The 18,335-nt window shown below is 37.2% G+C and overlaps 1 long non-coding RNA gene across 2 annotated transcripts in view; it reads left to right on the top strand.

The window, feature by feature from the left end:
• LOC132219980 (uncharacterized) overlaps nt 1-18,335 on the top strand; it is a 295,739-nt gene that overhangs the window by 110,322 nt on the left and 167,082 nt on the right. For both annotated transcript variants that reach the window (XR_009449653.1, XR_009449652.1), the window contains one exon: nt 9,640-9,757. This is a non-coding gene — a long non-coding RNA (uncharacterized LOC132219980). The remainder of the gene's footprint in view (nt 1-9,639; nt 9,758-18,335) is intronic.

Genomic DNA, 18,335 nt, shown 5'->3' with positions numbered 1-18,335 from the left:
TAGGACTTTTTCCCTCTAATCCTTCTGCATATCATGCAGTCACACATTCCTCAAGGCAATGTTTTCCTTGGGGACATCCAGTATCTCCTAAATCACCTCCAAATACTTTGCTCATTTTTAAGGTGTTATGTAACCTTCTTTAAATTTATCAAATTTCATTTCCTGTGTCCTTAAACATAAATTAGTAAGGCTGATATTACTTTCACCATTCGAAATGTCAGCTCTTTGTAGCTGATAATCAAGAAATGCTTATTGATTTTATAATATTCTAAAATACCTAATTTCCTTCTTGACCAGCTGTAGGAGGCAGAGTAATGGCCCCCTAAAATGTTCACTTCCTAAATCCCTAGAATCTATAAATATATATTATATATTATATTATATTATATTATATTATATTATATTATATTAATTATAAAAGGACTTTGCTGATATGATTAAATATCTTGAGATGGGGAGACTATCCTGGACTCTCTATTATCACAAAGATCCTTCTAAGAGGAAGGTCAAAGTCAGAGAGGAGATGTGATCTCAGAAGCAGATGGATAGGGGAGGAGAGAGGGCGAGAGACAGAAAGGTGGGAAGAATGAGAGGGAAGTTTGAAGGTGTGATGCTGATGGCTTTGAAAATGGAGAAAGGAATGCAGGTGGTATTTAGAAGCTGAATAAAGGCAAGGAAACAGATTATTTTCTAGAATCTATTCTAGAGGCTCCTGAAAGAAAGCTTATTAAGAGTCACAAACAACTATACACATAAAAGTTCATAGAGAGGTCTGCAGTTTTGTTCCCTGAGTTATTATGCTCAGTATGGCATTTAATTTGATACATTAGCCCTGCTGACACTTTTATTTTAGGACTTCAGACCTTCAGAACATTAAGATAATGCATTTGTGTTGTCTTAAGCCAATAAATTGTAGTAATTTGTTACAGCAACAATAGGTTTCTAATGTACCTGGGTAAGGCACAATCAGTGGCAAGTCTTTAGCAACGAAGTTGATTATGTAATCTATTTCTGGATGGAAAGCAAAGTTAATAAAATAGTTGAAAAGAGATTTACCTGATAGGGTAAATGCTCACTTACCTGATAGGGTCATAGTGTACTTATTTCTAGCTTCAAGTATCACCTGCATTCAGCTAATGCAGCTTGACTCTAAATCAGTGGTTCCCAACCTTGGCTGCACATTAGAATCACCTGGGAATCTTTTCAAAATCCTGATTTCTGGGCCTCATCCTCCGAAAATTCTGTTTCTTTGTTACTAATGTTGTGGCCCCACCCCATAACAACTGTACCTACCTCTGTGTGCATGTGTTGCACATTTCACAATTGGGCATAAAAGTAGAACTGTGGGTAGGGCCAGTGCATATAGTGGGTCAATGAAAACTCTTGCTTGCTTACAGTTTTTCAAGCTATTTTCAAGGTCCAGTAATACCATGTCATTTCATTTATTAATCAAAAACGAGGATTTGCCTTTGTGACCATATGAAGAACTCTGCTCAGAAACCTCTACATACTTTTCAACTTCTAGGGGTTCAAAGTTTAAATTTTTCAAGGTTGTCTGAATTTCTTTGGAGAGAAATAACCTTCACACCAAAAAAAATGTTTTTAATTAAGAGTCTATTTCATTGTTAATAATATTCTAGAAAAGCTCATGTTCTACATGCTGTTTTTCTCATCATTTGTGTTGTGGTTTTGTTTCTCAAAAAGTTCAAACTAAATCAACCCAGATACAAGTAATAAACTTTCAGTAACTTGTGAACTTTCCATACTCTCTAACATTTAAAAAAATTTCTCTAGGAATAAGCAGTCAGATGTTGGCATAATTCCACAACTTGTTATATTCTGCTATACTGGGTAGGAAGTTTGAAATGTTATTTGTAGCCGCTTACTCCTCATAATTGCTAACAGTTATTGAGCACTTACTGTACATGAGACTCTGAACTAAGCATTTCACATTTATTGGCATGTGTGATTCTCAAAACAGCTCTGTGATATAGTGTGGTGGCTTGATTGTATTAATAGCTCCGGTTTTTCACATATCCTCTGTCAGTCTGTTTGGGCTGCTATAAAAAAAATGCCACAGACTAGGTAGCTTATAAACATCAGAAATTTAGTTCTTAGTTCTGGAGACTGGGAGGCCAAAATCAGGACACCAGCACAGTCATGTTCTTAGTTGAGGGTCCTCTTCCTGGTTCATAGCTGGCACCTTCTTGCTGTGTCCTCACATGGCGGAAGGGGTTAGAGATCTCTCTGGACTCTTTCATTAGGGCACTTAATCCCATTTTTTGTTTGGGGAAAAAAACCATGATGACATCATTTATATAATCAACCTACGTATAGTTTATTCAGAGTCTGTCACTATTGTGCATTGGTTCAGAAAAATATTATCATTTTGGCACAGTTGTATTTTAAGGTAATGACACCATTGGCTTACTTCAATTAGCATCATGGCCAAGGAACACATTATGTTAAACAGTGAGGTTAATAATTATTTCTTAAACAACAGACATTGATGGCTTCTGGGGAAGCTATTAACAGCAGCTCTATTTCACCTGTGCCTTTTCAAGAACATTATAATCATTTTAGCCATTAATATAGTACTTTCCAATCAGGAATGATATAGAAAATGCTTTGCTTCAACCCTTTCTGTCCAATTGCTTTTTCATGACTTTCTCCTCCAAAGTTAGAAATAAAATCAAAGCCTAGTCATTATGTGGGATCATGATGCTATAGACTAGGCTGCCTTTTTTTAATTTTTAATCTGTATCTCAAATTGGGATTGTTTTAGAAGATCAGCTTACAGTATGATGGAGAAAGCAAGAAGCTACTTATCCTTTTGAAGTTGGCAGGTAGGTTGATTGCCTGTAACTCTGAGTGCTATTCAAAACCAAATTTTGCTTTCTGATTATAATACATATTCATTATAGAAAGCTTTGGAAGAAAACACAGAATTACAAAGAAAAATAGTAAAAAATAGAGAATGATGCCTTATTGATGGAGTTATTCTCCTCATTTTTATTTTAAGACCATGTGTTTTGTTGGTATTTTCAGGGACAGTCTACTGTTGCCACTGTTATTAGCCTGTGCCAATGCTGCCTGCCATTCTGGACTGGTGTCTTTCCCTCTTATCTGGCATCTATTTCAACAGCCACTAGACTCATGGTTGACCATTAGGAGGGCTCATCTATCATGTGAACTCATCCACAGTTTGGTTTTGTGCATAATCCTGCATGGAACTGTCTTCTGTCCTACTCTGAATATCCCTCCCTAAGATCTTTGGATTACAATGAGCATTCCTCCAAAGTGAGGGGACTTCTGTGGGCAGGTAGCTCCTCAAGTCCACCAGTCTGGATGGTCAGTTTGGGTGTAAAATCAACTAATCTCATCGATCTGCAGCCCAAGCCAATCATCTCCTTTGCTAGTTTCTATCCAAGCCTTCTTCTTCATCTCCTTCTCAGAAAGTTCTGCTCATTAAGAGATTTCATAAACTTCACTCCATCTTTATCTTCCATGTGACCTCTTAGCTAGCTTCTTAGGTCTCTGAGGGAGAATTCAACTGCTCTCAGGGAACACTGGGTTAGCATGATATAATAATGAATAGTTTATACTTGACACCGTGCCTGGCACAGTAAAAACTCAAACTCAATGAATGTTAGCAAATATAACAATTTGTAGTAGAAATTTCAAGTTGGAGGATTCATGTATCATCCAAATGAATAAACAAGGGTTGGCAAAAATAGGTTTACAGTTGTGAGTATGTAAAACGCAGTCTATTCTTGTATTATTATTTATTTATTATTGTATTATTTGTTTGTATTATATAAACTTACTTTCTTCCATCCCTGTATATTCAGTATACAATTAGAAATACAAAAACAGATTTAAAAAATACATAAGCATTTAATTAGCTGAGAATTACCTTAAAATTATCTTACCCAGCCTTGTTTAATAGCTTGAATAATCCTAGAGAGCCATTGCCACGGCTGGTAAAACTCCATTGGTCTATGTACTTTCATCTTTACTCAGAAGACATACATGACTAATGTTCATTCTTTTTTTTAAAAAAAATTCTTTATTGATTAAGTTATTACATATGTGTCCTTATCCCCACATTACCCCCATCACCCCCACTCTAATGCTCATTCTTTAATAATCTATGGTGTCCAACAAAGAAAAATGTGCAATAGGTTTAGAATTGATTAATTTAATTTAGCTGCTGAGTTGTACATTTTTTGAGAGCCAAGAATGCACTTTACTCATCTATCTAGCTTCCAAAGCTCCTAAAAATAGATAGGACTTTAATAAGTAGAAGACCTAAAAATAGATAGGTTTTTAATAAGTATTTAGTGAGTGAATGAACCCATTCAATTTATTGATATTGTTAAACTATAATCTGTTTTTAGGCACAATTAAGCAGATTCTGTAACATAGTCAGTGCATTAACAGTAACACTTCTAACATTGGGATAGAAACACTCTCCGGATATGTGAACATTAACTAACTTGATTGTCTTTGGACTTCAGTACTGTTTTTGTCCATTTTTGTGCTTCATAATTCAGGTTATACACATGTTCATTCCTGAGGTAAAAAAAAATGCCAGGCATCCACCCATATTCCAAGTGAAGTCCATTGTATACATTGGAGAATATCACATGGGTGGGTTCTTCTAATATAATTTCATCAGATTAAACATCGTACATTTTGTCTTATATTGTAGCTGGCTTTCTTGGTTACAGGCATACAGAATATCCCTTTCACAAACAAGCTCTGTTTCTTGTAACTCACCATCTCCTTTTTGATTCCTTAATTCCACTGGCAATTTAGAGCAGCCTGCTTACTCATGTTGTGTCTGCAGCTCTGGAATCTTAGCCCTTGAGTCATGTAATTTTGGAAATCTTTGCTTTCTGTCTTATATATTAACAGCAATCAGGTAGCCCCTTAAGACCTTCTTGGAAATATCCCAAAATACCTTGGTTTTTATTTTGTATTTAGTTTGAAGGAATTCCAGTTAAGTTAGCCTTGGATTCCTAAATTTGATGGGCTTCCCAACTGAAAACAGACTCAGAGATCTCTAGTTTGGCAAACCAGCACCATTGGCGGCAATTTGTGGGTTTCCTAAATGTCACACAATCAATTTGTGATACCAAGATTCCAAAATCACAATTTAACTTTTTATTCCAAGGAAAACTTTTCTTTGCAACAAATATTTAGTAATAGTAATTTTCCCCCTATTCAGTTAATCAATGAAAGGATAGATTCCAAAGTAGAAAAGGAAAGGATTAAAGATTTGTTGCATATAAGTATATTTTAATGAGACTGTAGCAATAATTGAGGAATGGAATTTATAGAACATTTTAAAGTAAATATATTCAATATATTCTCATTAACCTTCTACACAAAGGATACATTACTAAGTCATAAGGAAAGCAAGAGTGACTAAGACCCACTTTTTTAAAGAAGCACTGTCTAGTTGGAATAGTAGACAAGTAAATAGATAATTTCAATAGAGTGTAAGTGCTATATCAGGAGTAATACTGAGTATGATAAAAGCACAAAGAGGAGACCTCCTGGAAGATGTCATATGTACGCTATAATAAAAAAGAGGGAAGTAAATTAGCCAAGAAGAGAGGAATGCATTTTGAGCATTCTAGGCAGAGGAAGCAACTGTACAAAGATTATTCTAAGCAATGATGGACTTATCTTAGAAGATCTCCCACATACCTTGCTAGTTATGGTAGATTATAAAAATGGTCACAGATTCTTCCCTTCTTTGTATCCAAGCCCTCACAATGTGAGATTACACATCTTCCGATAAAGAGGTGGCGTATATTTTTTTTTACCTCTTGAATGTGGATAGGCCATGTGACTTGCTTTGGCTAAAGGGAGATAAGCAAATGTGATACTAGCAGAGATTTGACCAGTGCTTATACATTGGACCCTGCCTCTTGCTGAGCTAGAGCCCTGAGATCATCGTGCTTATGAACCTGAGCTACCTGCTCTGGGAAAGAGATTCCCTGGTGGAGAGCTGAGCCATCCTGACCAACTGCCCAATATGTGCAGGAAGCAAAATAAGCCCTCTCCCCTAGGCCCTTTATCACCAGAACCTAGGAATATGGTACCTCACACGACAAAAGAGACTTTGAAAATGTGATTAAATTACAAATTTTGAACAGAAATGATTCTGAGTTATTGAGGGGGGGTGTGATGTAATCACAAAGGTTCTTATGAGAGAGAGAGAGACAGACAGAAGGGTCAGAGTTAGAGAAGGAGATGTGAGAATGGAGATTTGAAGAGGCTTCACTGCTAGCTCTGAAAGTGGAAGGAGGGCCATGAGCCAAGGAATGCAGGCAGCCTCTAGAACAGCGGTTCTCTACCTGTGGGGTCACGACCCCTTAGGGGGTCGAACGACCCTTTCACAGGGGTCACCTAAGACCATCAGAAAACACATATATAATTACATATTGTTTTTATGACGAATCACTATGCTTTAATAATGTTCAATTTGTAACAATGAAATTGGAGGTCACCACAACATGAGGAACTGTATTAAAAGGTCGCGGCATTAGGAAGGTTGAGAACCACTGCTCTAGAACCTGGAAAAGGTGAGGAGACAGAATTTTCTTTAGAGAATTCAGAAGGAATGCAATTTATGCTGATATCTGAGTTTAGTCCAGTTGAGACTTGTGACATTCAGAACTATAAAATCATAAATCTGTGCTGTTTCAATAAGTTTGTGGTAATACTTTACAGCAGCACTAAGAAACTAACATACTCTGCTAGATCATCGAGCTGACAGCCAACCTGCTAGCTGCCCATAGATACTTGGCAGAGCCCAGCAGAGATCGGTTAAGCTGGTACAGAGCAGAAGAGTCACCTAGACTACTATAGGATAGTAAATGATACTAAACAGCTGTTGTTCTAACTCACTAAGTTTTGGGTGATTTTTTACACAGTACGCTAATTTACTGATCTGTAAGTTCAAAATTAAAAATGTAAATCAGTGCTGGCTGGGTGATTCAGTTGGTTGAAGCATCATCCCATACACAAAAAGGTTTCAGGTTCGATCCCTGGTCGGGGCGCATACCAGACAACCGATCAATGTTATCCTTCCTCTTTTTCTCCCTCTCCCTTCCTCTCTCTCTCTCTCAAAAAAATTTTTTTTTAATTATTTAAATGTTCATACTACCCAAAGCAATCTATAGATTCAATGCAATTCCTATCAGATACCAATGGGGTATTTCACAGAACTAGAACAAATATTCCAAAAATTTATATGGTACCACAAAAGATCTTGAATAGCCACAACAATCTTGAGAAAGAAGAACTAAGTTGGAGGAATCATGCTACCTGATACCAAACTATACTACAAGGCCATAGTAATTAAAAGAGCATGAAAACAGACATATAGATCAATGGAACAGAATAGAAACCCCAGAAATAAACCCATACCTTTATGGTCAATTAACATTTAACAAAGAAAGCAAGAACATACAATGGTTTAACATAGTCTATTCAATAAATGGTGTTGGCAATATTGGACAGATACATGCAAAAAATGAAACTAGACTACCTTCTTGTACCATACATAAGAATAAACTCAAAGACTTAAATGTTAGACTCAAAACCATAAAATCCTAGAAGAAAATATAGGCAGTAAAACCTCAGACATTTCTCATAACATTTTTCATCTGACATACTGCTTCTAGCAAAGGATACAAAAGAAAAAATAAACAAATGAGACTAAATCAAACTAAAAAGTTTTTGCATAGCAAAGGAAACCATAAAAAATGAAAAGACAATTCATTTAATGGGAAAACATATTTGCCAATGATACATCTGATAAAGGGCTAATTTCCAAGATTTGTAAAAAAAAAAAAATTATAAAACTCAACACCTAAAAGACAAACAATCCAATTAAAAAATGGGCAAAGGATCAAAACACTGCTTCAAAGAGGACATGCAGCTAGACATAGACATATGAAAAAGATGTTCAACATCACTAATCATTAGAAAAATGCAAATGAAAACCACAATGAGATATCACCTTATATCTGTCAGAATGGCTGTCATCAATGAATCAACAAGCAATAAGTGCTGGCGAGGATGTTAAGGAAAAGAAACATTTGTGCACTATTGGTGGGACTGCAGACTGGTGCAGCCACTGTGGAAAGCAGTATGGAGTTACCTCAAAAAGTTAAAAGTGGAACTGCCTTATGGCCCAGAGACTACACTATTGGAAATTTATCCAAAGAAACCCAAAACAGTAATTCAAAAGAATATTTACATCCCTATGTTCATTACAATGTTATTTACAATAGCCAAGATTTGGAAGCCGTACAAATGTCCATCAGTAGATGAATGGATAAAAAAAGCTGTGGTACATTTACACAATGGAATATCACTGTACTGTAAAAAAGAAGGAAATCTTACCCTTTGTGACAGCATGGAGAGCATTATGCTAAGTGAAATAAGCCAGTCAGAGAAAGACAGGTACCATATGATTTCACTCATGTGGAATCTAATAAACAAAATTAACTAAAGCAAAATAGAAACAGACTCATAGATAGAGAGCATGCTGACTGCTGTTGTGGGGATTGCTGGGAAGGGTTGGAGAGATAGAGCAAAAAAGAAAAAAGGAGAAAAAACTTATGAATACAGACAACCATGTGGTGATTACCAGTGGGAGGGGGTGAGAGGTGGAGGAGGGATAGGGTGGATAAATAATGATGTATGAAGATTTGACTTGGGGTGATGAACACACAGTACAGTGTATAGATGCACCTGAAACCTGTATAATTTTGTTAAACAGTGTCACCCCAATAAATTCAATAAAACAAAAACTAGCTAGGCCTGGTTTGTGTTACTGCTATACTGTGAGCTCCATGAATGCAATTTGAAAAATCCTTTTCATTACTCACTTGTTATAAATGTTAGCTACCGTGATATTTTGGAAGCATGATAGGAAAGACATTTGCTTATCTCTAGATTTATCTTTTAAATTTCTGGCATTTTATAGACACTTAAAAGAAAGCTTCTATGTTGATTATTATTTCATTGAAACAAGTCACATAAGCCTAGAACTGTTTAGAGAGTCTCCATGCCTAAGATCATTACTTGTCTTGCTCTCTACTCAGCTAAGACTAAGTCATCTCTATGGAATGCCAAAGGAAGACATTCTATCCTTTGTTAAGGGACTTGACTGACCACAGTTATATTATTATGCCTATGTCTGTTGAAAAATTCCAGGGAAAGTTAGAAGGAATCACATGGGATTTTGGCTTGAATCAAATGAAACCAGTTTGGAATGTAAAAGCAAAAGAGAATTTGAGCAGTGAAAGACATTTCACAACTATTAAAATATTAATTTTATTGTGAATTTTTTCCTTTTTTGGATGTCCTATAATTTGTACATACAGTGGTATACTTTTTAGAATAAGGATCTTGGTGTTGCAAAACATAACTTGTGTTACATGATATCTAGTTGCTTTAAGTCCCAGTACTGTAATATATCAATTTTCTATATTATATAGATATATTTTTTACCATCACTATTATACATGCTTCTTGGGATCTATGGACATCAATTCTATGATACTGTCACCAGAATTATTAATTTTCTGCCCCTCTTTCTTTCCTCTCCAGCCACCAGTTATTCTCTGACCCTGAGTGGATGCAAGACCTACCTTCACTGCTTTACCGCATAGGCTACTGAACATTGTGGAAGTAAAATTGTATAAGCACATACTGAAACTACTGCAAGGTTAGTAATTTAAAGTTCAGCTGGACTCTCACTGCCACGTGGCAACCCTTTTACTTGATGCTGGTTAATAGCCTGAACTCTCTCTTTTAGTAGATAACTTTGCTTCAACCTTAATAAAGAAAATAGAGGCTGTCAGATGCTAATATTTTCCCTTCCCTACATTATAAAACTGCCCATAGTAACATCCATTCTACTTTTTTGTTTTAAGGGAAAATGAGCTGCTATTTATTAGCTATGTGCTACATATCCCCAGCCAAACCTCTCCCCTGAACTCCAGACTCGCACTTTTTATTGCCTACTAAACATCTCCATTGGGTATCAAATAGGCTTCACAAACTCAACATGTTCCAAACAAAACTCCTATTCTTCCTTGGCAAATTCTGCTGTTCCATTGTATTCCCTATGCCAGTTAATGGTGACGCCATCCTTTTAGTTGTTCAGTTCCCAAATTTTGGAGTCATTCTTGCCTGCCAAATCACTCTCATCTCTTGTTTGGATTATTACAATAACCTCCTAATTTGTCCTCTTCTGCCTTTGTGGCCCTACAATCCATTCTCAACAGAATAGCTGGAGTCATTCTGTTCAAAATCAGATCACAGGTTCCTTCCTAAACTTTCCATTGTGTTTTCATTTTGCCCCAAGAAAAAACCCGAATCTTCACAATGGCCCTTAAGCTCTAACAAGAGTCTCCCATTGCATCTTATGGCTGACTATGCTCCTCACTCATCTACCTCCCTGCTCTTCCTTGAATATGATAATGAGGGTCTTGCTTTAGCCTTGGGCCTTCACATCTGTTGTTTTCTGCCTGCAAGTCTTCCCCAGAATATCTGTTTTGCCTGCCTTTCCTTTTCTTAGCTCAGCTATTGTTCAAATGTTTTATTCCCAGAGAGCCCTTTCTGATCACTTTATTTAAAGTTGCACCTACTCACTTACTCCCACTGACTATGCTCTATTCCCCTTTCCTGTCTTGTTTTTCTCCTTAGTGCAGTGGTTCTCAACCTTCTTAATGCTGCGACCCTTTAATACAGTTCCTCATGTTGTGGTGACCCCCAACCATAAAATTATTTTCGTTGCTACTTCATAACTGTAATTTTGCTACTGTTATGAATCGTAATGTAAATGTCTGATATGCAGGATGTATTTAGGCGACCCCTGTGAAAGGGTCGTTCGACCCCCAAAGGGGTTGCAACCCACAGGTTGAGAACCGCTGCCTTAGTGCTTACCATGACCAAACATTGTGTATAGTCACTCCTTTTGTTTATTGTCTCACTTCTTCTACCACAATCTCTATATATAAAAAGCCAGTGACCAGAACACCATAACGACCAGAAGAACTGGTCGCTATGACACCCACTGGGGCCAGCAAACCGGCTCAATTGGGAATGGGGTGGCTGGCCAACCTCCCACGGCCCCTTTCTTGGCTGCTGGGCCCTGATCAGCCCCCACCCCATTTGGGGGCAGGGCCAACCACTCACAGCCCCTCCCCATGGGTGACCCCATCCCCAGTCGGACCCCCCAACCCCAAATGGGGGTGGGGCCCACTGTCAAATCACCTGTGGCCCTCCCCCAAGCCAGCCCAGCCCTGATTGGGCCCCAATTGGGGCCCGGCCGGCCAGACCCCACCCGTGCATGAATTCATGCACTGGGCCTCTAGTGTAAGCATAAAAAAAGGGATTTTTTGTTTGTTTGTTTACTGCTATATTTTCCAGAGCTTATGATATTACTTGGTACATAATAGAAGCTCAATACAGACTTGTTGAATGAATGAATATTTTTTTCCTTGCTATGAAACTTCTTTGTTTATACACTTTGTTTATAAAGTCAATCTCTGCTGCTTCTTTTAGGAATTGATTCATCAGCCATTCCCAAAATTTCCTGCGTTTTCCCCTCTACCTCTCACCTAATTAGTGTTTTCAGCCTTTATAATATAGTTAAATATCACTAATACATTTTTTTAAATCTTCTGTGTCATTTCTAGTTATGGCTGATATTCTATGAAAATTAAAACAAAGAAACACAAAATAAATAAAAACATTATAGAAAAGATGGGATAGGATGAAGATAAAAAGTGAATTTAAAAAAAAGTCAGAAATTGGAAAGTAAATGGGAGCAAGTGGAAGGATGAAATAGAATCTCATCTGAGGGCAACTGTAGCCCTGAACACATGGAGGAAGGAGCTTCAGAATGTGTGTGTGTGTGTGTGTGTTTGTTTGGGAAACTGTCCACTAATTTTTCTGGTAATGCCCAGAGAGCACTTAGACTCCCTGTTGACAGGAAGAAAGGGCAGGAATGAGAAGTGAGGCTAAAAAATGGGGTTTTTACATAGGTTTATGGAAAGCTGTATCACTCCATTCACCCAATTCCTCTTCCCATACTTATACACAGAAATGTTCACTGCAGGGCTAGTGAATATGCCAAGACATAGTGTACTTTTGAATTTTTTAGATCATGAGTATATATTATTTTGAAATATTACGTATTGAAGTTAGCAGAGAAAAAGGAAGAATAGAGTAGCACTTACTAGCATAGACCAGGCACCGCACTGCCTGGTTATGCATCTCAGGTATGCTTTTTACTATCTGGGTAGCTTCAGGTAACTTAGTTTTTATCTCAGTTTTCCCATTTGTAAAGTGGGCATGATAGAAGTGTTTTTTTTATGGGTTGCTGTGAAGATGAAGTTAACTAACATAATGTGCTTAAACCAGTGTCTAATTATGTGCCTGGGAAAAATAAGAACAAAAAACAAACAAACAAAAAATCCCACACACCATGAATCCAACTCAATCTGTTTTATTTCCTCTAACTTGATCCATGTCTACTTTCACTAATAATTCTGGGTTTGGCACTCTTGTGAAGAAGAAGAATAAGGCTTTAGTTTGAGCAATTGTTTGGGATTTCTGAAGGAGGAGCAGGGGATGGAGGAAATTTTAATTTGATTGGATGTTTAAAAAATGCAACATGTATATGATCAATACCTTGCTGCTATTCGTACTTTGAAAGACCTCTGTCCATTTTATTCAGTCTTTTTCCTATCCTAACAAATTTTAAGGGGGAAAAAAAGGCCTACTTCCTCCACAAAGCCTTTTATTAAACCCCTGGAGCATTCAGAATTCTCCCTACTCTCATGCATATATTATTCGTTTATCACATTTAGCCCTATTTTATTTATTTATTTATTCATTCATTCATTCACATCTTTATCATTGAGAGTATTACAGATGTCCCCACCTCACCCCAGGCCTTCACCACCCTATTGTTTGTGTTCATGGGTAATGCATATATGCATACACATTCTCTGCTTAATCTCTTCCTGTCCCCCTCTCCCCCCATAGCCCTTTCCCTCTGAGCTTCCTGTCTGTTTCATGTTTCCACACCTCTGGTTCTATTTTATTCATCAGTTTATTGCATTAATTAGATTCCACATATAAGTAAGGTCATGTGATATTTGTCCTATTTTATATTATATGGTCTAATTATTAGAACTACAGAAATTAATACTGTATTGTATGATACCATATGCAGAATATATTTTACTAATCACTATAGGTTTTCAGTATATGTTTATTGGTAACAGCTTTTATAATAAACATTGATTTTTTCCCTTGACCTGATCTTTCTGAAAAAAGCTTGTGCTTTCTTCTTTTCACAGCTGAACCATTTAGAGATGAAAATTTGCATTCAATAGTTGTGTGTTTCTATTCCATAGCTCCTCTACTTCTTAACCCTCTGTAAATTGCTTTAATCCCTCTATTCTGCTAAAACTACTCTCATTGGGGTGTGCAGTGGCTTCTTAGTTGCCAGGAGCAAATATGTATTTTAGTCCTTACTTAGCTTAATAGTTCAACATCAACATCTTGACCACCTCTTGAATCCTCTTGAAACTTCCTGAATCTTCTCTGTTGGATTCAAGAAAAACTTATTATGGCTCACCTCCCACCTCAGTACATTTCTTCTCAGTCTTCTTCACAGGCTCAATGTCTAAAAAGACCTTTTGTAGGTCTTTCATTCCACAGTTGGTTAGTATAAATATTGGAAATACAATTTATAATGAATGGAAAATGTTCTTAAGAATTAAAACACTGTGGTGCAATGTAATATATCTACTACATTCTAGGGAAAAGAGCATTATTGAGATAATAGCATAGTGTCAAGCATCCAGAATTGTGGAAGAGTATTTCTCTGATTAAGTTAAAAGACAAATTTTTTATGTTCGGGGGTACAATTAAAAAGAACACTTGCAAAGTCAAAACATCACTAAGAAAAATAATTTAAATGCAGTTCTTAGAGAACTCACCTCATGGAAGTTCTCTCTCACTCCCCTATGCTCCCTGAAACAGTATTCTGTAGAGTAGATAGATTCATAGTGCACCAATTATACGTCATCGGAAGGTGCTGGTATAGGAGAGAGAACTCTTATTCCTCACTCCTCTTGTCCTTCACAAGGAAATTTTCCCTCTCAGTCCCTCTCTCTCTTGCCTCAAGAGGCAGAGTGATCTAAAGCTTGGTGAGATTTGGAGGAGGATCTGGCAAGAGTAGTTCCTTTCTCTCTATTTCATCTTGGGGATCTGTCTGCCTGCAAAGAATCTGCTCTGATAGATCAGGTGGAAAGCTTACTGGTAAAGACCCTGCACTTGCTTTTTATTCAGAGTGAATAGGTGAGAACATTTGCTCAATTCTAGGGGTTCAGAATCAGGAAGTCCATTGTTGCTACATGTTCTCCAAAGGCCCTCTTTTGGTCCGCATCTGCCTCACTCTTTGTCTATCTCAATTCAGAATTCAGGCAAGGAAAACAGGGTAGTTATTTAATTGTTCCCTCAAGTGCCAATATTATCTTTCACAGAGTCACTTCCCACTATTTGTAGCAACATGCACCAGAGAAAATATAATTTCACAGGCATATTGTTCTGCCTGATAGTAGCTCAAAATAGATAGAAGCTTTTTCTTCTGATTTTCTTAAGTTTGAGACAGTCACTCTTAGAATGATTTCATTGTCCCAAAGGGACCAGTGCATCCCCATGCGATGTATTTACCATATCCATCTCACAGTGGAGGATTCAACTAGTATTCTTGTTCCCTATCTTTATCATGCAGATAACAAAACAAAGATCTACCACTTAATGAAGTAGGAAAAGATGAGTAGTAAGTGCAAGGAAAGTTCTGCTTTCTTTATTAGAAAATTAAATATTGTCTGATATCATAGAGTTCTCCACATTTCTAGAATTTTCTTATATCCAATCTGAATGAAACCAGTTTTCTCCAAACTCTAGATTTCTTTTTTCTGAAACCATTTCTATGAAAATAAACTTTGGTGAAATCGGGCTCAGAATACATGACAAATGAAAACCTTTTAAGGTTTTTCTCTGCTACATAATAGTAATAAAATGGATTTTATAGTATTCACTTGAGGATATTAAAATGTTAAAATCTTTTATAGACAGTTCTAAAAGAATCCCTAATTTATATGTAAGGGAAATCTTGAGTTATTCCAGGTTAGTGGAAGAATGCCTGGCACAGTTAAAAACTAAAACTCTTAAGGTTATCCTTCTGAGCCATACGTGGTCCAGTTAGCTCAATTTAGCAACAATTTGCAGAGTAACTGCCATGTGTGTTAGAAACTGAGGGGGTGGTGGTGGTGGTGGTGTTTAAAAATTAACCAGACCTGGTCCTTGTCCCAGAGATTCTTATTCATAAATGGGAGAGGCAGATGTGAATTCAACCAATCTACTGTCTGATCCTCCTCTTCTGAGGTACCAGAATAGCCAACCTAGGTTTTGACCAAATGGGTTAGTGCTAGGCTTGGATTCCTAAGCCTTGAATTTGGGCTGGTAAGTACTCTGAAGTATCCAGGACTGGGGAATATTAGTTGGTAAATAAAACAAAACCAAAACAACTACAACACAAACATGTCCTTGGAACATTCTAAGGTTCTATCACTTTCAGACTTTAGGAATAAAATTTAGTCAGTATAAATTGAAAGGACCAACTATCTGGTGGATACAAGTACCAAGTAGAGAGTGAGAACAAGGCAGAAGAAAAGTGAGAGGACACCTAATCATGGCAGGGAGCAGGCTGGCCACCCTGGGACTAGTTCTGATGGATGCTGGCCATTTAAGTTGTGACCTAAAGGCTTGAGTTGGGAGGATACCAGCCAAGCACGAGATCATCATGGTGTAGAGAAGGACAGAGAATTTAGCAAATCATGTAAGTTAGTTGTTATTTTCATCAAGCTCTGTTTATATGACTGATGCATGGAGCTCCCCCCTAGATGATGCATGATTATGTAGAGAAGGGGTATCTAAAATAAGCAGGAACATCGGCATATCCATACACTTTTTGGTCTTCCCATATTCACTTTCTTTTATGTCATGTGTGTACCTCTAGATTGGGGGTAAGTGAGACCAGCCCCCCTACAAACCATTAAGAATGAGAAAGGTGGGTGGTTCTCCAAAGGGAGTGCTGGAATGCTGTTTCACAATTGAAAAGGAGCAGATCTCAGACTGGCAAAACCAGATGTTCTCCACAAAGAGGAAAGTCAAGATATCAGATCAACTGAAGACAAGGATTGTGAGGACGAAAGAAGGCATCTGACTTTACCAACAATCCTGAATGTGATAAAGGAAGGCAGCAGGCTGTTACCGAGAAGCTTTGCAGCCAGGCAGACACCAATGTGTATCCTGGGGAAGCTACTTAGTAATTTTGTAATTTCTGGCAAATCAAATAATCTCTCTGAACCTCAGTGGTAAAGTCACAATTATAATTCATACCTAAAAACTTGAATATGAGAATTAAACTCTCACCCTGGTACATTGGTAGTTATTATTATTAGCAACCTTAAAGAGAATGGTCATTTTAGTTATTTCAGTTGTGGGGAATGCAAGCCAAAAAAAGAAGAAAGAAAAAAATGGAGAGGAAGTAAAAATATGTATATAGCTCTGATAAAAAAGATTAATGCGAGAAAACAGAGAAATTGGATGATGGCTAGATTAGATGGCAGCAAGCTGAATGTTTTTACCACCCCTCCACTCTGTGAAAATAAAGAAGCTTGGCAGAAATAACTCGGAGAAAAGATTATGGCGAAAGAAGATAAATGACAGAAATCTACAAGTCACTTAAAGTTTCAGGTGAAGAAAAGATCACTTCTCCAAAACTAAAGGTAAAGACAAGAGAACAGCCACTTGGTATCTTCATAAGCCACCTCAAGCATTAACTCTTCTGTTAAGTTCTTGATATCTCCAGGTAGGCTCAATTGCTCCTCCCTCTGGCCCTCACTGTCCTGACACACCTCCTACTGCAGCCTTTACCACATTGGAATATGAATGTCAGTATCCTAAGTGCCAAACATAGTTCTTAATCTATATTACCTATTCAGTAAATGTTATTTGAATGAATGAATGAATGAGCACAAATAACTACTTTATTTTTCTTCTAAAAACCCTACTTCTAGTGACATGAATCTCTTGGGTGATTTGACTGAGAATACTAGTATCCAGCCCATTGTTTTTATACTGGGACATGTGAAAGACAGTTTTATCTTAATAACTTGGTTCAATTTTCATCTTTCTAATGGACCCAGAAGAGCCATTGTCCTCCTCCTTGCTGAATTGCACATTTATAAGTCTCTCTCTTTTATTTAACTGCATTCTCCTCTAGGCTAAAAGCCAAATCTTTTTCATCATGGTATACAATCCACAAAACTTCACTCACACCCTCAACTCCATATTCAGTTCCTGACACTTAGAAACTTTATAAATGTTTGGGTAATTAATAAATGAGTATAATCCAGGTAAGAAAGATTTAAACAATGCCTAATGTGGTATTATTTAAACCTACAGTTAAGTAATTGTGCTTCTATTACAGAGCACTTGTTTATAAAATGATTTAAGCACATCATTCACACATCATAAAGCTGCCCCTTTTAATCCCTTTGTTATAGTGCATTGTGAAACAGTTAGCTGTGATATCCCCACTGAGAGTATTTAGTGTAGGTAACTCAGTTCATTGGGAGAGGAGAGCAGATTTTAACTGTTGCTGGTTTCTTATAATTGTCACTGAGTTTTGCCATGTCAAAGAAAAGCTGCAATCATTGACTTTATTTGCTATACACATAGAGAACATGGAAAACTGTAAGTGGTCAAGGGGAAATCACTAAATCCATGGGTTTGGGGTCCATCTTTTTGATAAAATGTGCTTTCTTATTAAGAAATAAATTCTCCCTTCCCAGAGGTTGACTAAGATGATACTTAGAGAAGAATGCCATATGGTTAGATTTAGGGCCCTGTAAGATTCCCACTCAACCGCCTCCTCTGTAGCATTTTCATTTGATTATGATTTGGATACATTTTCCTTTACTTTAAGCCTTTCCCTTAAAATTACCTATTCCAGGATTCCTAAATCAGTGGCAAGAGAATTGTTGGCCAAAGTTACTGCCTCCCTTATACAAATGGTCTTTTTAAATTATGTCACTCCCTTTTAAAAGTGGCTCTGTGCGGCCAAGATGTTTTCACTTTGCAATTGTGCAAGAACTGTTTCGTGATATTTGCCACTGAACCTGGCTTTTTTCCGCTCTCTCTTGCAGCTC

The sequence above is a fragment of the Myotis daubentonii genome, chromosome 17, assembly GCF_963259705.1.
Source record: "Myotis daubentonii chromosome 17, mMyoDau2.1, whole genome shotgun sequence".
Lineage (NCBI taxonomy): Eukaryota > Metazoa > Chordata > Mammalia > Chiroptera > Vespertilionidae > Myotis > Myotis daubentonii.
Note: the sequence above shows the minus strand (reverse complement) of the source record. Positions and strands in the feature narration are given on the sequence as shown.